The 23,212-nt window shown below is 39.5% G+C and overlaps 1 protein-coding gene and 1 non-coding gene across 2 annotated transcripts in view; both read left to right on the top strand.

Annotated features, from left to right (window-relative positions):
* PARD6G (par-6 family cell polarity regulator gamma) overlaps positions 1-23,212 on the top strand; it is a 172,861-nt gene that overhangs the window by 106,079 nt on the left and 43,570 nt on the right. The window lies entirely within an intron of this gene.
* On the top strand, positions 1,346-1,452 carry LOC138166564 (U6 spliceosomal RNA). The gene has a single exon (XR_011169636.1). It is a non-coding gene; the product is annotated as a U6 spliceosomal RNA (small nuclear RNA).

Below are 23,212 nucleotides of genomic sequence, written 5' to 3'. Positions count from 1 at the left end.
CCCCAAATTTTCCCATTTCTGTGTAAGTTTCCACCATCTTCCTAGTCACCCAGGTTCACCATCTCAGAATCCTCTGGCTCTTCCTTCTCTTTTACTCAAGACTTTTCAGTTCTTCTCTCATCCACCCCCTTTTTTCCACTCACTATTCTAGTTGAGGTCTTCACTTTCTCCAATTTCTTGCTAATACCCTCTTATTTTATTTCCTTGCTTCTAGTCCCCACTCCCCCTAATCTGTTCTCCTAACAGCTGCCAAAATAATCTCTGAAAGACCGAGATCTGACTGTATCACACCCCAGCTCAAAAGTTTTCAATGGCTCCCCATTCATTGCCTCTAAGATAAAATGAAAGCTCTCTAACCTAGCATTTAAAATCCTTCACAGTCTGCTGCCTAACTTTCTAGCCTTATTCAGAGTTCACAACTTCTATACTCCAGCCAAATTAGACTGCTAGCTGTTCCCCAAATCTCCTGCCTCCATGCATTTTCCCAGGCACTTATTCCCCAAACATGGAATTCATTTTGTCCTCATCTCGGCCTTTCAGAATTCTTGTATTCCCTCAATGCTTTATTCAGATGCCTTCTCCAGGAAGCCTTCCTTCATTCTGCCTGTTAATTCTTCCCTTCCTCCTCAAATACTCTTGCTTATTTATGTCCCTGTCTTGTCTTCTCTGATAGAATACATGCTCTTTTGGGACATGGTCTGTTTCATTTTCGTCTTTTATCCATAGAGCCTAGAAAAGTGCCTTGGCCATAATAAGCTTTTAATAAAAGTTTTTGTAATTGGATTGATTTTGGATTTTCCCTTTCTCATAGTCTGGTAGACACATGCTATAAACCCTTTCCCCTGTAGTGCTGATCCCAGATTATTCTTTTTGAATATACATTGGAAAATTTCAAAGAGAATGGACTTAATATGTCAAAGAACAAATGTTTTTTTAATTTTGTGCTTGAGTTCCCCTGACACACCAGGGGCTGCGAAGAAACATACAGAAGAATAAATTCCTTCCAACCCCCCATCAGTTTTCAGTCTAAGAAAACAGGCTGTTTTTATTGGGAGCATAGAAGAGGATGAATACGCAGAAACCATTCAGCATTTCTTTCTTTACTAGTCCCAATAAAAAACCAATTATATCAGACTATTGTAAACTCATTTGACGTCAAAAGCAAGAGGTCCTGGGGTTAAAATCAGAGCCCCTGGACTTGTTTAGATGTATGAACCGGGCAAGTCCTTTAATCTCTTCTAGCCTCAGTTTTCCCAAGCTGTAAATTGGGGTAATAATACTGATTGTAATAATAAACTACCAGGGCTGTTGGGCAAACCAGAAAGTTCTATAAAAATGTGAGTTGGTGCTCACTTCAGCAACACACATACTAGAATTGGAAAGATACAGTGAAGATTAGCATGGCCCCTGAGCAAGGATGACATGAAAATTCGTGAAAACTTGTATCAGATAGTCTATGGCAGGGGGAGTTGACGGGGAAATGTAGAGCTCATCTTATAAAAGCAAATGTTGAAAACTAAAAATGAATAATTATTTTTTAAAATGAGTTGATTATCATTATTAGTAGTAAGAGTTTAGAGTTATAATCTTTATCACCATTGTAGAAAATGGAGATCACCAGTTTTTAAAAGAATTTGAAACCAATGAAATATTCGACAACAAAATTCAATTGAATTTTTATTTCCTTTTTTGCCTAAATGACTTAGAAGGTACTTTATTTTGTCCTCATCTTGGCCTTTCAGAATTCTTGTATTCCCTCAATGCTTTATTCAGATGCCTTCTCCAGGAAGCCTTCCTTCATTCTGCCTGTTAATTCTTCCCTTCCTCCTCAAATACTCCTTAAATACTCTTGCTTATTTATGTCCCTGTCTTGTCTCCTCTGATAGAATACATGCTCTTTTGGGACATGGTCTGTTTCAAACTGGTCCCAGTTTCTGGGACAAACTGTTTTTCTGTCCTTTGAAACATTACTCACCTTAAGTGCTATCCCCTCATGAAGACTTCTCTGGTTCTCCCCCTTTCCTCCTTGCCCCTCAAAGTCAGAAATGATTCTTCCTTCTTTGTCTTTTCTATAGTATTTCATCTTAAGCTGATAGCACATTATTTTGTCCTGTAGCTCTCTGCATATATGGCGGATTGTTCTCGGAAGTTATGAGCTCCAGAAGGACATAATTTGTAGGTGCTTAGACAAATATTTATTTCAGGCGGGCTTAAATTAGTTAATGATTTCTAGGATGCTAGATAAACCAGTTTTTACTGTATTTGATTAATTAATCTCAAGGCAGATCAATGAAGGTGTTGCAGCAAATTTTATTAGTTTTCTCTGACTTTCTTTACAATAAAATATTTTCAATATTACAATAAAATTCAATAATACAATAAAAACATTCTCAAGATTAAAGCACCATTACCTTATTATAACATTACTATTAACATTCTATAAAGCATGTTACCCATCACTTGGCAGAGGGGTCATTGAGGTAAGCATTTTGGCCATGATTATTCTGTGCATTTATTTTGTGTTTGTGTTTATTTGTCATGAGGGAATGTTGAGGGGAGGGGGTGTAAATTGGGGAGGAGCAGAAGTAGGGACTAATGATAGGGATCACCCCCCACAAAAAAAAAGAGGAAAAAAGAAAGAAGGGTATCTTTGTGTGGAGCATATTGAAAATATATAGGAGAGAATATAGAAAAGTTCAAAAGGAGAGAAGCTAGATAGCTGTATGTAAAAGAGATTCATGATTTCATATACAGTCTTCATTTTCTAATCTTCTGTACATATATGGAAATTAAAAAAATTCTAAATAGTATTTTATTCCAATTACACTGAAAGACAAATTTTAACATTTTTTAAAATAAGATTTTGAGTTCCAAATTTCTCTTGCTCCCCTCCCTCCTCCTTAAGATGGTATGCATATGGAAATTTCATGTTTGATTGTTTGTCATATATGGAACAACAACAAAAAAATCTTTTTAAAAAAAAGAATCTGAGGACCTATTCTATGATTTTTTGATCCCAGGAATACTGAAACTGCAAAGGACCTTTGAGATCATCTTACTCTAACATGTTCATCTTATAAATGAATAAATTTGAGGCCCCAAGAGAATAAGGAATTTGGTGACTGTTCCTGTCCCATGATCATTATTTTCTTTATTTTTGCTTCTAGTTTTGCTGTATTAAAAGGGGTACTTAGTGCCCCAGCATTTCCTCTACTTTTCTTATGATTTTGGGGTAATTTCACCACCACCTAAAGCAGAATGAGGAGGTAAAATTGAAACCAGATCTGTCATCACAGGTCTAACAGCCACTCTGATCATAGAAGAGGCTTAGGGGTTATAGTTTTTAATTTTTTAATTTTGGACCTCAAACAATGGAGATTGCCTCTCTCCTCACCCCTCTGTTCCCAAGAAGAGCCTCAACAGTCATGGTAGAAGGAGAAAAGGTTCTTCCACTCCTGGAGACCCCAATCACCATAGGGGATACTTGGGTGGCACCTTTCTTTCCACTTAAAGGTTTTTAGAGCATTTTATTTATTTATTTTTTCTCCCTTCTTTTAGCATGAATAAGTCACAGTTGGCAGTGCCATCCACATTTAATTACACACTGTCATTTATCACCACACTCTTGTGGATCAGGGCCTAGACTCTGATGTTATCATCACTTGCTTTGCTTACTAACTGCTCTGCTGACATTACCACCAACTCTTGTTTACTCAATACTTCCAGTTGAGCCTGTGGCCAAGCAGGAGCTTGAATGAGTCCCACTAAGGACTCCATTTAATGAGGGAAAAGAGAACTTTGCTTAGACTTGTGCTTTGCATTATTCTGAGAGGTAGTGCTGTCCATCCCCAGCATGACCTAGGAAAAGGGAAAGTGGATAGGATAGCTAGCTAACATACCCACCTCCTGGGTCATCAGTGCAGTTTATCTTTTTTTGAAGTATAGCAGATTCTCATAACTTGAAACACTGACTTTCTCTATAAATGGAGCCTGCTCTGATTTCCCCTCCTTTACTACCCCTGCACATCCAATTTGAAAATGAACTCTCTTCTTTCTTAAATTTAGTCAATAAGCATCAAAGGCAGAATTTGAGCTCAGGTCCTCTATCAGAGAGAGGGAGGAGACTGATAAATTATCAGTGTGAATATTTACATTTCAGAAATTAGTCAGTATTTATTGTTCTCTGGTTCTTTCTGCTTTTATTTAATTTGTTTCTCTATTTGACAAGCATCATCAAACATGAATGTTTACATATACACTGAAGAATAGAAAAAGGATTGTACATGAATCTATTACATTCAGCTTGAACTTTTATTCTGTTTTTTCATTGTGTTAGTTATAAAGAATTTAAATTTTTAAGAGAACACAAATTCAGCATGCTAGTTTCAAAGCTTGTTTGTCTGCTTTTGAACCTTCTGTGCATTTTTAAAATGCTACAGTGCCCTTCTTTTGTTTTCTCATTTTTTGGGGGGTTAGAAGAACTAACCCCCTCAGCAATTTATTAGTATGCTTCTTCTTCCACAGCCCCATAACAACCATCATCTTTGCCCTCTGATAGTAAACTTGAGTTGTCTTAATTTGCATTACTCTTATTAATAGTGAATTAGAACTTTTTTTTGATATGGCTGTTGATAGTTTGGATTTCTTCTTTTGACAATTATCTTGTTTATATCTTTTGGGCATTTATCTGTGAAAATGCCTTTTATTCTAAATCAGTTCCTTATACATCTTGGATATCAGACCTCATCAGAGAGTCTTGCTGCAAATATTTTTTCCTAATTAACTATTTTCTTTCTAATTTTAACTGCCTTGTTTTTGTTTGTGCAGAAATCTTTCCATTTTTAGTAATAAAATTAACTATAATATATAATGACTATAACTATTGTTAGCATTTATGTAGCACTTTAGGGTTTACGTGGTACTTTACAAATAGTACCTCATTTTATCCTCACAACAACCCTGGGACATAGGTGTTTTTATTAATCCTAACTTTACAGATGAGGGGACTAAGGGAGATAGATGTGATAACTTTGCCCAGGTTCACACAGCCAATAAGTGTCTGTGACAGAATCTGAAGTCCGATTTCCTGACTCTAGGCGCAGTGCTCTATCCATTGAGCCATCTAGACACATCTTTGCCCATTTTATTGGCTGTAATCTTCCCTGTCCCTTCTTTGCCTGTGATCTTGCCTTATCTATAGTTGGGAAAGGAATCTCCTTCCTTCCTCCTCTACTTTGTTTATGTCATATTTTAGACTATGTTTTCTCAAATTCTTCTTGCCATTTCCTTCTCCAGCTCTTTTTACACATGAGGAAACTGAGACAAACAGTTAAGTGACTTGCCCAGGATCACACAATCAGTAAGTGTCTGAGTCCTGATTTGAACTCAGGGAGATAAGTCTTCCTGACTCTAGGCCCTGCACCCTACTCACTGAGCCACCTACCTGCCCTTACTTGTTCATAACATAACAGACTTTTAATGTTTGTTGAATTGAATTGAAGCAGTCACCATCTATTGTTAAACCAAATAGAAATGATTTGCATTATGTGCTTTTTCTGGATTATCCAAATTGTTGCTCTCCACTTATAATACAGATAATAATTATAACTCATTCATGTAATATTTACAGTATACAAAGGTCCTATGGAGGTATTATTTTCCTCATCTTGCAGAGGGGGAAATGAAGGCCAAGAGAATTTATATAACGTATCCATAGCCACAAAAGTAGCAGAGAGTTATAGCCTGGACTGAAATTCAGTCCTGTTAATTCCAAAGCCAGGATCACTGATACTACACCATCCTAGGCTTTATATCTTGTATATCTAATGGTTTGCTGTATCAGAGAGAGGGAGGGGATTGGTAAATGATCAGTGTGGAATATTTATATCTCAGGAATTAGCAAACACAGAAAATCAAGACAATTTGTTTTGTTTTTATAGACTTGAGAAAGCAAGGGAGAAAATGTTAATAATGCATATTCAGTTTAAAAGTTTTGGTGATTTTTTTTGAGACTAGTTGTTAAATATTTACCAACACACTCCTTTGTATTCCTAGGCAGTGAAGGCTGAGTAATGTAGCACTTACAGCTGTTTTGTGGTCTAGGTTAGAGATGAGATTCTAGAGCATGATCCACAAAAGAGGAACGGGCTTTCTCTTTCTTGCATCATTGCATGGACCCTTCAGACCCAGCTCCCAAGCCCTTGACGTCCTCTGTGGGAGCTCAGCAGCCACCACAGGTGCTCACCAGCTCCAATGCACACGTCAGGATTTTCCCTGAGATGGGCTGAGTGGGAGGGAAAGCATGTCACTGCGCTTTTGGGGCATGTGCCATTCGGTTGCAGAGGGAATGATTTCATCCTTTCTTGATTTGAGGCTTGCTTCGCTGGAGACACACCTGAGCGATTTTGGCTTGTAGGGATTACTGAAGAAAAAACGTTCCCCTCTAGTTGTAAGAATAAAAAAAAAATGCTTCAGTCATTCTTCCAAGACTTTTTCTTTTTTCCTTTAAAGGCACAGTGTATCATATGGGGAACAACCATAGAGCAAGCCCCTGCACCCTTGGCTATCCTAGCTAGGGCTTTTGTCCTGCTCTCAGAAGCAGGTGATTCTGGATACAGGAAAGCGGAAATGAGCACTTACTCTCTGTCCTCGAGAAGGCTTACTCATTGGCCTGTTGAAGAAAGAGAAACCATCCAATGCAGTCTTACAAAGGAAGCACTCTGGCTCTCTTAGGCAGCAGGATTTAAGTTGGTCTATAACAAGTTTATTTTTTTTTTCTCTTTAAAAAAATACACACACAAGAACAAAGCCCAGTAATCTTCACCGCCAAAATGGATGAGGCTGGAAGTTGTAGGGTTGGGTACAAAGCTGCTTCTGCCCAATGCTTGGTAATTATTGACTCTGGCAGGCAGACACGGAACTGATGGGTAAGATTGTTGTTTAACTTTCCAGGAATGAGATATTCAGATCAATCCCTCCTTCTTTCTTTCCTCCCTTCTTTCCTTCTTTTTTTCTTCCCAGCCTTCCTCCCTCCCTCCCTCCCTTCCTCCCTTCCTTCCTTCCTTCCTTCCTTCCTTCCTTCCTTCCTTCCTTCCTTCCTTCCTTCCTTCCTTCCTTCCTCCTTTATTTTCTCTCTTATATTCTCTCCCTGAAAGAGGAGCTAGCTGCATGACACCATGAAGGGAAATGGAATAGACAGTAGATTTTTATACACACACATAGGTGTTCATATACACACACTTTATATTATCTATCTTTTTTTAATCTTGGGTTTGGAGGGATACAGGTAGGAGGGAGATAATCTTTTTCCTCTTTCCAGTCTTGGGGTATAAGAGTGGCAGAGGAGAAAAGTACAAGGCTCACAGAAAAAGAAAAAGAGAATGTTTTCTCCTGTGCATTTGTAGTCAGCCAGGAGTGAGGGCCAGGACCTGATTTTTCCACAAAAGATAGTGTGGATTTAGGAGTGGGATCAGAAAAATCCAAAACAAAAAGCACATAGTTCTTTTCTGAGGTGGGAGTGCAGAGGCAGACTGACAGTGACAAGGGACGTGGCTAGAGCATGTCCACTCAGTTACTAGGCGAGGATTTATTTTTTCTACTCTTAAAAGTTGTTACAGAAGGTTCGTTTTTAAATGATGAGTCTTGGCACTCTCTGCTTCCTTTTCTATCACTGGGCCACCATTATTCAGAAGTATCACTGGGCCAGCTACTCAAGAGTGAGACACATTTTTCATTCTTTGTCTCAAGGGTACCATCAGAAAAATATCATGAGGTGGGGAGAAAGCAGAGCAAGAGTTAACTATTGGATAGCAGTGCAAAGTAGAGAAAGGAAGAAAGATTCCATAGGACTACCTCCATTCCATTGCAGATTTGTGGAAGGTCCTGAACAAGTCATACATGGTTGCAGTTGCATAGGTAGGTTGTCCTCTGAATTGTTTGAGGGAGTACCTATGTTAATGGCATCAGAGAGCCCCCAAATCCAGACGTGGTTGGAATGATTGACTCTACCTATAGTAATAGGCACTGGTTTGGAGTAGTACTCAGAAATTCTTAAAGGCAGGACCTACAGTGATTTTTACAGTTTGTTTACCTCTTTTAATTATATCCCAGAGAACAATAGACTTCATCATTACTGGGAAACTCCAGATTTTTTGGGCAAGACCTGTGTCTGACTACTAAGTTCATCTGAAGGAGCAAAGAAGAAGCCAGAACTAAGGGAGGAAAGAAGTGTAATCCAGGCTAGTTTGACAGGGGTATGTATAGGATTATAAAGGAACAAGTGATAGAGATCTTGGAGGCTGCACCCTTTCTGCCTGAGGTGAACAGCATCACAGCATCACTGATGCTGGGCTTGAATCACTCAGTCATGAGCTACAGAGAAGAGTCCCACTTTGTTTTATCTAAACTCTGACTCTCCCCAGGCCTACCACAGTGCTCTGCACACAGTAGGTACTTAGTCATTTTTTTTATTGTGATAGAGGTTCTTGATATGAATAATACTGTGACTTTTTTGAAACGTAAAGCAAAATCTTGGGGAGTTGAACGACCAATGATAGAAAAAGTGCAGATGTATGTTTTTCAAGTATAGAGGCTATCCTTTTAGAGTTGTTTGTAACTAACTCAACTTCTGAAGAGAAAGGTGAGCTTCTTCCCCTCCCCTTTTTAGAGGGGGGAAGGCAGGGCAATTGGGGTTAAGTGACTTGCCCAAGGTCACACGACTAGTTAGTGTTAAGTGTCTGAGGCTGGATTTGAACTCAGGTCCTCCTGGCTCCAGGGCCAGTGTTCTATTCACTGAGCCACCTTTCTGCCCCCTAAAAGTGAGCTTTTCTAAAACTTCTTATATAAGTCCTAGAGAAGCTTGGTTGGCCATTAATGCTTGAGGCTCCTGGGAGTTTGGGAGGGAAGGGTCTCCCAAACTTGAGGAACAGTTGCTAAGAAGTCAATAGCTTTCTTAACCAGTACTTTTTTCTTATTCCTTTTCTTCTGCACAATTCCCCACAAAAGTCAGCAGCCCCTTTCTATTTTTCTACTCTCTAACCTTCCTGCAAAAGATAATCTTCATATGTTTCCCCGTGATCATTTAAAACTTGTTGTTGATATTGTTAATACTGGTTGAAATCTGAAGTGTGAAGTAAGAAAAGAAATAATGCCCTAAAATGAGCCTGGGTCATCAATCATGAAAATGTATTCAGTAAATACTCATTTATTCCTAAAGGAAAATCTCATTTTGACTGTACTTTTCCCCTGAAACAGCTAACACAGTGAAGAGAGGCAGTTAACTGTCTGATTTGACAAATGGCTGCCATTTAGTGATGGTTTTGCTAAGGGAAAAACACATTTTCCTTCTGCAAGGTCCTCAAAGATTTTAATGATATTTCTTCCCAGGTCTCCTGAAACTCTCAGAGTGAGGAGTCCCAATCTCCGTAGAGTCAAGGAGGTCATGGGATGTGATGGATGAGAAAGAGCTTTGGTTCTGGCAGGAGATCTGGGTTCTACTCCTTGTTGGGCCACTAGCTAACTGTTCTGTATACCTTTGGACAAGTTGTTTAACCTCTTGATAACTCTTGGTAGCTTTGATTAGCTAAGTGGCCCAGTGGGTAGAGAACCTGACCTAGAGTTCACTTCCTCGCTATGTAACCTGGAGCAAATCACTCTTCTTTCTTAACCTTGGATTCCTCATCTATAAAGTGAGAATAATGATAGCACTTATCTCAGTGTTATTATGAGAGCTAAATGAGATTGTATGAGTAAAATCTCTTTTTTTTAAAAAATTTTTTTATTATGCATCTTTGAATGGAAACATTACAATGAAACTTATATCGATGGGAAAATTAACAGTGTTAGAACAATGGTTTTATAGAAAAAAAAATTCTTACATAAAGAGGTAGTATTGAACACCAAAACTGGTGACAAAGGACTAAGACCTTGAGAAGCAGAGATATTCTAGTAATAGGGGGCTCTTCATTTGATTACATTGATCAGATTCATTTGGATGATACCAATGTCCTAAGTCACTGCCACCCATTACAGTAGCTCAACAAAAGACTGTTGTCTTTTCCCTTTATCTAATCTTTTTTTTATACACACACACACACATATATATATATATATATATGTTTGAATATTTGATTTTAAAACTTTCAATTCCAGATTCATTCACTTCCCCCCCTGCCACCCATCCCCACTGGGGAGACAAGCAGTTCAGTATAGGTTGTACATGTGCGGCTAATGCAAAACAATAACGTAGTAGATGTATTGTAAAAGACTGACTATATTTCCCTCCCTCCTATCCCACCTCCCACTTGTTCTATTCTTTACTTTGATCTTGTCCCTTTTCAAAAGTGGGTGCTTCCAACTTCCCTCCCCCCCAGCCTTCCCTCCCTTCCATCATCCCCCCTCACATCCCCTTCCCCCCTATTCTCCTGGAGGGTGAGATCCCCTATTTGGTGTGTATTTCCCTCCCTCCTCAAGCCAGATTCAATAGGAATAAGGTTGACCTATTCCCTTTTGCCTTCCTATTCTTCCCCTCCATTGTAACCATTTCCCCTTGCCTCTTCTGTATGAGATAGTTTGCCCCACTCTATCTCTCCCCATCTCCTCTCATTATATTCCTCTCACCTCTTAATTTCACCTTTTAAGTATCATCCCTTCCTGTTAAATTGGTCCTGTGCCCTCTATCTATGTATATCTGTAAAAGTATATACACACATTCACATATGTATTCATGTGCCCGCATATCCTCATATAAAGACATATATATATATATACATTACATATATATATATATATTTCTAATCCCTTCAACTACTGAGAAAAGTTTCATAAGTTACAATTATTGTTTTTCCATGTAAGAATGTTAATAGTTCAACTTTGGCCAGGTGGCTCAGCGAGCAAGAGCACTGGCTCCAGTGCCGGGACGACCCAGATCAAATCCAGGCCCAGACACCCAGCACCACACCCAGAAACAACAACTGGCCATGCAACCCCGAGCAAGTCAACCAACCCCGAGTGCTTCAAAAAAAAAAATAGTTCAACTTTGATAGGTTCCTTATGATTTCTTTTCCCTGTTTACCTTCTCATGCTTCTCTTGCTTCTTGTATCTAAATGTCAAGTTTTCTATTCAACTCTGGTTTTTTCAGCAAGAATGCTTGAAAGTCCTCTATTCCACTGAATGACCATATTTTCCCCTGAAACATGATACGTAGTTTGGCTGGGTAGGTGACTCTTGGTTTTAATCCCAGCTCCTGTGCCCTCCGGAATATCACATTCCAGGCCCTTCAGTCCCTCAGTGTAGAAGCTGCCAGATCCTGGGCTATCCTGATTGTGTTTCCACAATATTCAAATTGTTTCTTCCTGGCTGCTTGTAATATTCTCTCCTTAATCTGGGAATTCCGGAACATGGCTATAATATTCCTAGGAGTTTTCTTTTTGGGATCTTTTTCAGGAGGTGATCGGTGGATTCTTTCAACCTCTATTTTGCCCTCTCTTTCTAAAACCTCAGGGCAGTTTTCTTTGAGAACTTCCTGGAGGATGCTTTCTAGGTTCTTACTTTGGTCATGGCTTTCAGGTAGTCCAATAATTTTTAAATTCTCTCTCCTGGATCTATTTTCCAGGTCAGTGGTTTTTCCCATGAGGCATTTCACATTGCCTTCTATTCTTTCATTTGTTTGGATCTGTTTGACAGCATCTTGATTTCTCATAAAGTCATTAGCTTCCATTTGCTCCAATCTAATTCTGAAGCAATGATTCTCCTCAGTGAGCTTTTGAGATTCTTTTTCCATCTGGCAAATTCGACTTTTTAAGGCATTCTTCTCCTCATTGCCTTTTTTGAGCCTCCTTTGCCATTTGAGTCAGTCTGGTTTTTAAGGTATTATTTTCCTCAGTCAGGCTGTTGTCTCTCATTTTGTAATTTTCTTGCATTGTTCTCATTTCTCTTCCCAATTTTTCCTCCACTTCTCTTATCTGCTTCTTAAGGTCCTCTATGGCCTGTAACCAGCTTGTATTTTCCTTTGAAGCTTTTGGTGTAGGAGTACTGACTTCACTGTTTTCCTCCTGTTCCATGCCTTGCTCCTTCTTATCCCCAAAATAGGAGTGTAATGTTGGAATCTTCTGTCTGCTTTGTTTCCTCTGCCTGCTCATTTTGCCACTCAATGATTTGACTTTTGGGCTTTTTGCCACAGTAGGACTCTGCCACCAGACAGGGGAGTTTTCGTCCCAAATGCTGGGGTTTTCTCAGCTGCCGGAGGTATTAGATGGGTACCCTCTCTGAGGTCTCCACACGCTCTGGCAAGCTGAACCCACACCCCAGGACCTCCACCCTAGACTGTAGTCCAGATCCAAACAGGTTAAAGCAAGAACGATTACCCCTCAGACTGGTGCTTGGTCCCCCTACACTCTGCAGGCCAGGAGCTGAAGCCGCCACGTGGCACTGGCAGGCTGTGCTGGCGTCTCAGCGGTTTCTTGCCCCGGGGGTAAAAGCCACGCACTCCCACTTACTGTTCCCAAAGTCTAGACTGCACTGGCCTCTCACCTTGTCCTTCACATCTATGTATTGATAAATCTGGAAACAGCCACAGCTGCTGCTGATCTGGAGTCCCTCTGGCAGGCTGCTGGTCAGGCCCGCCCTGGGGCTAAAGCCTTGGCGTGGTGTTGGGCTGGGCTCCCAGAACACTGCGCTGGCTGATTCCTGCCGGCCTGCAGGGCTGTCCTCAGCGGGAGGTTAGCTTCTCTGTGTCATTATGTGGGTTCTGCAGCTCCAAAGTTTTTTAGAGTCCCTTTTTCACATGGATTGGGAGCCGCGGAAAGGTCTTGCTTCTACTCCGCCATCTTGGCTCCGCCCCCGTAAAATCTCTTACAAGAGAGTGCTCTGTAAATGGTTGTTCTTCTTTTTATGAAACGAGTGGGTGGGAGGGATGGTTTTCTGGGGAGGGATACATTTATAAATAAAGGAGATGGAAAAAAATAGAAATAAAAAAAATTTTTTTAAAGGAGCAGGTTAAACTAGGTAATTTCCAAAGGTCCCCCAGCAGTAAATTCTTGAATTCCCACCCCAAAAAGTTTTTAACTGTATTTAAAATGTTTTATTCAAAAGATATGTGTCATAGAAGGAAGAGCACTGGGATTGAATACTGACTTTAATACTTAAATTAGTTATGTGATCTTGGATGTGTCATAGTGGTTTTTGAGTCTTAGTACCCTAAGTACACTTGCACTATTTACAAACTGTTGTGAGGAAAGTGCTCCTAAACCTTAAAAATGAGTCTGCCCTCCCTTACCTTGTATTGTATATGTGTGTATGTATAGATTACATAGTGTCCCAGAAGTCTTAGTGCATTTTTTATATTGGCAAGAGGGGATATGCCACTAACTTCCAGTTCATATTTTGTGATCAGATACAACTATGAAGTTTTAGACTTCCTAGCTCCACATTCACTTTGACTTTTAGTGAAATGTTTGTTTTCATTTTATATGTTTAGTTACCTTTCACTATGGGTGTTAAATACATCCATCCAGCTAAGAGTTTGACTTTGCCATTTTTTCTGTGTTAAGGTATTAATTGATTCTTGCTTTATAGCTATTGGCAACGTAGTTTACTTGAGTCTAAGGGGAAAACTTGCTTATTCCAAGGACCAAATCTGAAAACTAGAGTTAGTGACAGATTAATTAGTATTAATGAAAACACTGTATCCCACTGAGATGTTCTCATCAAATACCTTAAACTCTTTCAGGATATATGAACAGAGAGAGAACTTTCCATATGGAATTTTAAAATTAATTTCTCTGCTCACTTACTTCTGTTTTTCACCTGATTCTTTTCATTGCAGTCCTCAGGATACCTCTGGCTCAAAGATGCTTCTCACATGGAACTGACGTTAATTTGCCAGGACCTCCCTGATTCCTGTGCTCATCTGTCCTTCAACTCTCCTGTCTTCGTTCTTTCCTTTTTCTCTTTGCCCCTTTCTCCAAGGCCTTCTTTAATGCTCCCCTTGATCAGTCATTCAGCAGTTTCTTCCCTCATTGACCAGGGTGTAATGGAAGCTGCTCAGAGCCAGAAATCAGAAGATCTAGATCCATCACTGCTTCTGTGTTACCTTGGGCAAGTTGCCTCTCTAGGGATGTTTCTTTATGTTGTAGTAAAAATGAGAAACTAGATGAGATGAACTCCCATATTTCTCCCAGCTTTGAGTGGCTGGTGAGAATTTACCTGCTTCAAAGTTGGATGTATCCCTTTCCTAAAGGAGAAACACACTTTCAAGTCTACCTCTCATGAGACTCAAAATTTAAATCTCTGTGTTGGCACAGGCAAGCAGCTGCATTGTTGAATCTGGTCATAGGCTGGACTTGACTAAGGTGTTCTTCTCTGCATGTAGCCCTGCTCCTTGGGGCCTGCCCGTTCTGTGGCTCAAAAAGCAGAAGCAGTCATTACTTCGATTAGGTGTTGGGGGATACATAACAAGAGTAATGTCTTGACTTGCCAGCGAATTGGATTTGAGTGAGGTGGAGTTGCACAAAATCATCAGCCTCACTCTCTCCTCCAGTCATTGAAGTACAGTGGCAAGACAAAAATCAAGATGGCTGGTGATGCCCAGGATGCTGTGGGTGACCTTGGCAGAAGGCCAGAAAAAATAAAACCAAGGAAATGGAAGGGCTGGAAATATAGGGCTCCAATATGTTTGCCCAAGCTCCCTTTGCCTTGATTAGAAGCACACAAAATGGAGGGGAGGGGGCAATGTAAGATGGAGAGAGAGGGTAGGGCATTGGGTTTCAGGAGGGCTCCCTCTGCTCCATCTTAACTTTTCTTAGAGACCCAGAATTGCATTTTGAACCCACTAACATGTCAAAAAAAAAAACCCTCACCATACGATGATAAAGAAAACTTTGACCTCACTGGCCGACTTATGATGTTAAAGACTTTTATTAAATCTTGGAAAATGCTACAGTTAAATAGAGCTTGATGTCAGCGAAATAGTCTAAGATCTGCCCAAAACTTCAGCATGAGATCCTATCTAGGAGAAAGTTGACAGAATTTCAGGGTTGGTGCCATTTGTTTAATTGTTTTCCGCAGGGCTCCATTATTTGAAGGATGTAGTAGTTTCCAAATATCTAGCCAAAATCTTCTACTCTACTGTAAGCTCTTATGTAAAGCTCTCCCTTTATAACTTTTCCCACTTGATTAGTGCCTAATAATACGTAACTATTTACATACAATCAATATGTCTCACTGACTGATTAAGAATAGTACATCTTCAGAAGTTTTTCTTCATGTTCAAACAAATCCCTCTATTCATTAACTCTCCCATTGAGGGGTGACTCAGTATAACCAAAAAAAATCACTAAAGGATTTAGGATAAGAAGACCCACTCTGTTATTTATTTGCTAGCTGATATGACCTTCAGCATGTGATTTAACCTCTCTGAGCCTCTGTTTCCTCATCTCTAAAATGGGAATAATATACCCGACCTATTTCACAGAACCTCTCTTAATTCTAATGTCTTCCCTCTGTTAATTACTTCCTATTTATCCCGTGTATATATAGCATGATTTGTTTTGTATATATTAGTTAATGTGTTGTCTCCTCCTCTTACCTCTTAGACTGTAAGCTCCTTGAGGGAAGGAACTTTCTTTTTGTCTCTCTTTGTATACCCAGTAGCACAGTGTTGGGCACACAGTAGGTGCTTAATAAATGTTTTGTTGATTGATTGATTCTTTATGATAGAAAAGGAAAGATCAGACAGGGATAAATCATGACAAGAGAACCAGAATTAAAATAAGGACTGACTTCTTTTGAGGGGGTGGGGGAGGCAATTGGGGTTAAGTGACTTTGCCCAGGGTCACACAACTAGTAAGTGTATGAGGCCTGATTTGAATTCAGGTCCTCCTGACCCAGACCCAGAGCTCTATCCACTGTGCCACATAGCTGCCCCAAGGACTGGCTTTAGTTGTTTGACGATTTGAGTTTTTCCCACTTAATTCCTTTGCTTGAGCCTGGTCTCTCTCCTCTCTCTGATACTCTATCCCTTTACCTTCCTTTATTCTATTCCGCCTCCCACACACACACACACACACACACACACACACACACACACTTTAGTTTTCAGTGTTCCATCTCTTTCATCAGCATTAGGAGCCCTAATTCTCCTCCATTCCAAAATATTTTCTTTTCCTGGAGAAAACCACTGGTCTCCATATAAGCATGGTTTGGGTTCTACCACATTTTACTCCAACATTACTGAAGGCAGAATCCAAAAATAAGTATACAACCCTATTCTTTTCCTCCTATATTAGTGGAAATAAAATAATGTTTAAGAATTGCCACAAAAAAAAAGACACTTAGATGAAAACTACTGCTTTATGCTTTTCTTTGGTGAAAGCAAGCTTGTTATTAGGCACCCTAAGCTCCCTGATCCCTCTGAAATCTCTCATAAGGAAGGTTTATTTTGAAAGAATATGTTTGGAAGTTAAAGGAAAGAGGAGGGTCAAGGAATAGTAATCTCACTAATGAGCTTTTTTCTCAAAATAAACCCATGAGAAAGCATGTGTGTATTCTCTTTATTCTTCCCAGATAGCCATGTCTTTCTTTTTGATGAGCTTATAAAAGTTCAATTTTCCCTTCCTTCTCCCAAATTCAGAGTGTAGCAAACATTCTGGTTTAACTACATTTGAGATTTCTATCTGGTACTTGTGAAAACTCCCCCAAGACTTTCTCCTCATGTTTGTTGTCCACCTTAGTAAGAACAACTAAGCCAAGAGGGCAAACTATTTTCTCAATTACTATATGTCAACTGCTTCCTCTATGTTATTCAAGATACCAGGAATAAGACAGTCTAGATCCCTCCCAAGATTGGAAGGGAGGACCCTTAACGTTCACCAAGCTTAAACCCCTCATTTTACAATTGTATAAGCCAAGGCTCATAGAGTTTTCTGCTAAGAGTAAGAACATACACATGCTTTCTCAAGTTAGCACAGCCCCTAAATATCTGTGCTATCAAGGTACCAGATTCCCTGGGTTCATTTCCAAGTCATCCATTCCAAGCCATCTCTTCTCTGCAAGACTCTTGGTGAGATTGAACTATTTTCCCTCATCTCTAGATTTTGGTCAGACCTAGCCTTATTCCCAAGGTTGGAAACAGGCACCTGACCCTTCTACAAATTACTATTTCCTTTGAAATCAGATTCAATCAATCAACAAACACATATTAAGCATCTCCTTACTGTGTGCCCAGCACTGTGCTTGGTGCTAGAAATACAAAGACAAAAATGTAATACTCCCTGGAGCTTGCAAGGTATGTACTGTATATAAATATGTACAGAATAGGCACAAAATAAAAAGTAAATTGAGAATGGGGACTAGGATTAGCATGTGGGGGTGGGGGAGGGGAACAATTGATACCCATATTTAAAAGATGGCTTTGGGTGTTAGGTCTGAGCAACCCTGTATAAATATTGTTATATTGCCTGTGTTAGAACTCTTGCCTTTGGAGAATCACTGCGGTGTCTTTGTCAAGAAAATCCCAAATGGCGTCATGAAGTGTCACAATGACAGTTAAACGTTCCCTAATCGGAGATCAAAGCCCATTTGCACAGATTTCTCTTAATTGATTGTCGAATGCTCTGCCCTTGCATGATCAAGGTTTCCAGTTCTCCTCCACATCAGCTTCTTCCCAAAGTCCCTTTGAGAATCTTGTCCTGAAAGAGAGTTGGGACCACCCTGAGTCTTCTCTCTAGAAGCTGGAAGCAAGAAGGGCCAGATCCCTCACCTCATGATCTTGGCAGCTTTGCCCCCTTGAAGGCAGGGAGACTTCAGTCACTATTTTCCATCAGTGCAGTGAGTCATAGGGAAGTGGGCTTCGAGCCTCAGTTACACTTCTGTTGCCTTTATTCTAGACTGGCTATAAGAATGATTAAATGAGACAATATTGGTAAAGTGCCCACTACAGTGTCTGGAACACATAGGCACTGTGTAAATGCTTATTCCTTCCCTCTTCTATTTACAGTACAGCTAAGCAATAGAAGAAGAAAATCCCAGGGCTTAAAAGAACGATTCATTTTGAAAAGATGTCCCTATATTGAAGAGTCAACAGCTTAGTCCTGTTTATAGTTCCCATTTTAATAAAGAAAATGTAGAATGAAGTACTCATCAAAGAGTCAGTCTGAAGAAGTAGGTTTCAAACTTTTCGATCCATGGGTCAACAATGGATCTGTCATTTCATTCGTGTCTGACTCTTTATGACTCCATTTGGGGTTTTCATGGCAGAGATAGTGGGGTGGTTTGCCATTTCCTTCTCCAGCTCATTTTACAGAAGAGGAAACTGAGGCAAACAGGGTTAAGTGGTTTTCCCAGGGTCCCAAAGCTATTTAAGTGCCTGAGGGCAGATTTGAACTCAGGAAGACAAGTCTCCTTGACTCCATGCCTTGTGGCTCCAGGGCTGATACTCTATTCATTATGCCACCTAGCTGCCCCTTGGATCAAAAGATTCCTTGAACTTACCTTCTTTTATTCCTGCTAGACACAAGAAAATATCTTCACCAAAATTAATGGGAAAATTGGCCTTGTTTTTAAGGAGATCCTAGTGAGGTGATGTCTGTCTTTTGCAATTATATTTATTTAGCTAACTGTCTATTCCCTACTACCCTCCACCCTTAAAAAAAAAAAAAGTAAGCATAGGTGAGTCGGAATGATTAGTTGGTCAGAATAAGAGGGGGAATTGTGCAGGTGAATTGGTCCTAACTTTCCCAATAAAAGAAATTCCTGCAACCATTGTGGGAAGAGGGAGAGGGTGTCTCTCCAGACCTGGTTTTCAACTGCTTCAACACCAAAATTCTTACATATCTCTTCTTTTTCAGATATACTGACCAGGCCTTCAGAATGATTACTACTACTCCTAATAACAAAGTAATCTGTCAGTAAGAAATTCAGATACAAATAACTTCTTTCTCATAGTTAGGGGAAGGAAAAACAACACAACAGGAAATGTCATTAGTAAATTATTCTTGCCTTTAGCAAAAAAAAAATCCATTTTTATATAATAAAATGACAAAAAATATAATTTGTGGAACAACAAGAGGGACTTTTCCCACTACTAACAACTTGAAACCATGCATTTGAGAATCAGGGACCAAATGTAGCCACAGTTCACTACAAAATTCAGTCAGACACGGAACTGGGAGAAACGGCCACTTTAGCTAGTCCACAGACAGTGGCTGCTGCAACCCAAATGCAGATGATGGACATTAGTAGCAGACAAAGTACCGAACTTAGAGTCAGAGAGACCTGGGTTCAGACCTAATCCCTGACACTTACTAACCATGTGACAATGGGCAAGTCAGTCTCTCTGACCTTCAGTTCCTTCCTCTTTAAAATGGGGATGATAATGCTTTTCATACCAACCTTATAGATTTGCTGGAGGCTGAAATGACATAATGTCTATAAAGAAAGAGCTTTGTCAACTTTAAAGCAGAGCAATAACTGGGGACAGCAGGTGAACAGAGCTTTGCTAAGAGCTCTATCACTAGCCTTTCCCCTATTCTTGTTTCTGAAGCAAATTCATTGAGCTGTGCATGAGTGAGGTTTGCCCCAGAGGACAGCCGACCCTAATAGTGTATATTTATATGGAGATATATCTATAGTTATAGTGATATGACTGTTTTACCTATTTGAAAGATGGTACATGATCTTCCCTTTAACTGGGATTTATATAGCCCTGTTATTATTGATAGATCTCTTCCCTGTGTTTGATTAGGGAATTAAGTAGTTTAGTGTTTGGATAAATATTCTGACACTTTCTAAGTGTTGGAGAGGGTGCCAATCAATCAACAAGTATTTATTAAATGCCTAGCACTATGCTAGATCCTGAGGGCATAAGTACAAAGAATAGAACAATCCCTACATGGCAAGAACAACCAGGTGGCATAGTGGATAGAGTGACAGGCCTGCCTCAGACACTTATTAGCTGTGTGGCCCTGGGCAAGTCACTTAACCCTGTTTGCCTCATTTTCCTCATCTGTAAAAATGAGAAGGAAAAAAGCAAACCACTCCAGTATCTTTGTCAAGAAAATCCCAAATGGTTTCACAAAGAGTCAGACATGACTGAAAATAACTGAACAACAATATGCAAGAAGCTTACATTCTAATGAAAGAGACGAGTAAAGGTATAAATATGTATAGCATAAAAATAAATATAAATATGCAATGCATGGTTTATAAATTCCCTACCCTGACTGAATTTGTCCCAGATACAAGAATTTCCAGCTTATGACTAATTTGACATGCTATATAAATGTCAGTTGTTATTTTGACCTAATCCTGTATAAGATTTTTTTGTTTTGTTTTGTCTTTTAAATCAGTGGTTTCCTTTGTTGGGGAGTGGGAGGGATGGGGAGGAGGCAGTATTTCTCCACTGCAGCTAGGAAAATATCTCTGATCATCCACCTCAGCCCACGTCACAAATAGGAGTAAACAAAATAACTATGGTGAGGAAATGTGCTCAAAGTAGCCCAGCTTCAGTGGCTGATTGGCAGCTTTCTTCATGGCGAGGCAAAAGGATTACGTCTGGTTAAGGCATGAAGCCAAACTTTCAAATGCTTCTGAAAGTCCTTGCTCTAGCTTGTGGAAAGTAGCCCATAGTCTCTTGGAATAAGACTTGAACTGCCAAACATCATATGCCTGGAGGTTTTGTCTTGGATCTAGGCACCTTGTTCCGTTTTGTGTTTCATTGGACTGATTTGGAGTTGAGAATTTAAGCCCAGTTGCCCATGAGTTTTGTTAGCATGCCATTTTCCCCCAGGCCAGAATATAGTCTTTATCCAATCCTAATGGCAATGTGGTTGCTCCTAAAAAAGAATAGGTCTTCCCCAACTGGGCTTGCCCATTCATGTTTTTGTATTTTATATTCCATTCTTTGGAGAGTCCCTGCACTTATTCTGATCCCACAAACATTGATCACTATAGTGTAACACTCTTGCTAGTGAAATCTCATGGTTAAGATTCATTCTTCTTTCATGGCCCTTGGAAACCTCATTCACGAAGCAACAACAAAAAATTGTTTTAAAAGAAACTGGCCTGTGTGCAATTGTTAGCCTAGCTAATGGTGAGATTGTGTGTAGAATGGCTGGTGCAGCAAGGTGGAGAGAACATTGGATTTGGGGGGGTTGAGGCCTGACTTTTCTACTCCCTGGATTACCTTGGTCCTCTTACCTCACCTTAGTTTTCTTACTTGTAAAATGAGGCCGCTAGGCTAGTAACAAGGAAAATAGTGCTATCATTAACAGAAATATGGAAGTCAAGAGGAGGGGATCTTGAACTGTGGAGCCTGAAGATAACCAGGTATTAGAAGCCATTCCCCAACTGATTAATGATCCAAGGATGTGAAAAGGCAGTTCTCAAGGAAAGAATTTTTTCTGTAAGTTTTCTATAACTGCATGAAAAAAAGTTACAAATAACTGATAATTAGAAAAATGCTAACTAAAGCAACACCAGGGTTCCACTTTACCCCCACTAGATTAGCGAAGTTTAAAAATGGAAAATGACAAATGTAGGAGAGATTACAGGAAAACAGGCACACTTAATTCATTGTTGTGGAACTATAAATAGGTAATTCTGGGAAGCAATTTGGATTGTACTTTTTGTTTGTTTTGCTTTTTGAAGGGCAATTGGAGATAAATGACTTGCTGAAGGTCACATGGCTAGTTTTTGTGTTGTGTCTGAGGCCGAATTTGAACTCCGGTCCTCCTGACTCCAGGGCCGGTGCTCTAGTCACTGTGCCACCTAGTCACCCCTATGGATTGTACTTTTTGACCTGGGAATAGTACTTTTTGACTTAGTCCTGTAGACCTCAAAGAGATAAAATAAGAATGGAAAAGCACTTAATATGTGCAAAAGTATTTTTAGTAATTCTTTTTGTGATGGAAAAGAACTGGAAACTAAGGACATGACTATCAATTGGTGAAGTGCTAAACAAATTATGGTATATAAATATAATGGAATATCATTGTACTGTTGAAAGGGATGATTTCAGAGAAACCTGGGAAGACTTGTATGTGTTGGTGTGGCATGAAATGGACAGAACTGGAAGAGTTTATAGTATAAAAACAAACTTGAAAAAACTTAAAACTTTTAATTCATTGACCAACCATGATTCCAGAGAACTGATGAGAAAGAATGTTACCCATCTCCTGATGTAGAAGTGATGGAATAAACTTATAGAATGAGACATAATAGTTTTGGACTTGACCAATGTGGGAATTTGTTTTCTTGACCATGAATATGTATTTAAAAAGTTTTCTTTTTTAAAAATCAGGGTGGAAGAAGGAGAAAAAAAATAAATGCTTGTTAGATGGAAAAATAAAACTTTAAAAAACAAAAACAAATTAGATACTAGAGAAATATAGTACTCAAGAAAGAGGCTGGGACTCAAGATAGGTATTTATAAGTAATCCTTTGTTTTATGTTGATAAATTGGCCTAGAGATGTAGATATGATCTTCAGGGGAGAGTAGAAATAGAGCAGTGGTTCTTGACATAAGTCCATGATTTTTTCTAATATTTTGATAACTGTATTTTGTTTTAATAATAGTATATATATATTTGCCTTTTGGAAGGCAATTGGGGATTAAGTAACTTGCCCAAGGTTACATGGCTGTTTTTTTTGTGTTAAGTGTATGAGGCTGGAACCGAATTCAGGTCTTCCCAACTCACTTTACTCACTTTGCTTTACGCACTGCACCACCTAGCCGCCCCCTATATTTAAACATTTGATTTTAAAACTTTGAATTCCAGATTCATTCCCTTCCTCCCTTGTCACCCACCCTCACTGGGAAGATAAGCGGTTCAGTATAGGTTGTACATGTGTAGCTAATGCAAAACAATAACATAGTAAATATATTGTAAAAGAATGACTATATTACCCTCCCTCCTATCCCACCTCCCACTTGTTCTATTCTCTATTTTGATCCCGTCCCTTTTCAAAAGTGGATGCTTTTGAAAACTTCCCTCCCCCCCCAGCCTGCCCTCCCTTCCATCATCCCCCCTCTCATCCCTTCCCTCCTACTCTCCTGGAGGGTGAGATACCCTATTTAGTGTGTATTTCATTCCCTCCCCAAGCCAAATTCAATGAGAATAAGGTTAACCCATTCCCTTTTGCCTTCCTGTTCTTCCCCTCCATTGTAACCATTTTCCCTTGCCTCTTCTTTATGAGATAGTTTACCCCATTCTGTCT

Source organism: Petaurus breviceps, unplaced genomic scaffold (assembly GCF_028583685.1).
Source record: "Petaurus breviceps papuanus isolate PSGF00001 unplaced genomic scaffold, PetGlider_PUasm1.0 224, whole genome shotgun sequence".
Classification (NCBI taxonomy): Eukaryota; Metazoa; Chordata; class Mammalia; order Diprotodontia; family Petauridae; genus Petaurus; species Petaurus breviceps.
This window is presented reverse-complemented; position numbering and strand designations above follow the sequence as displayed.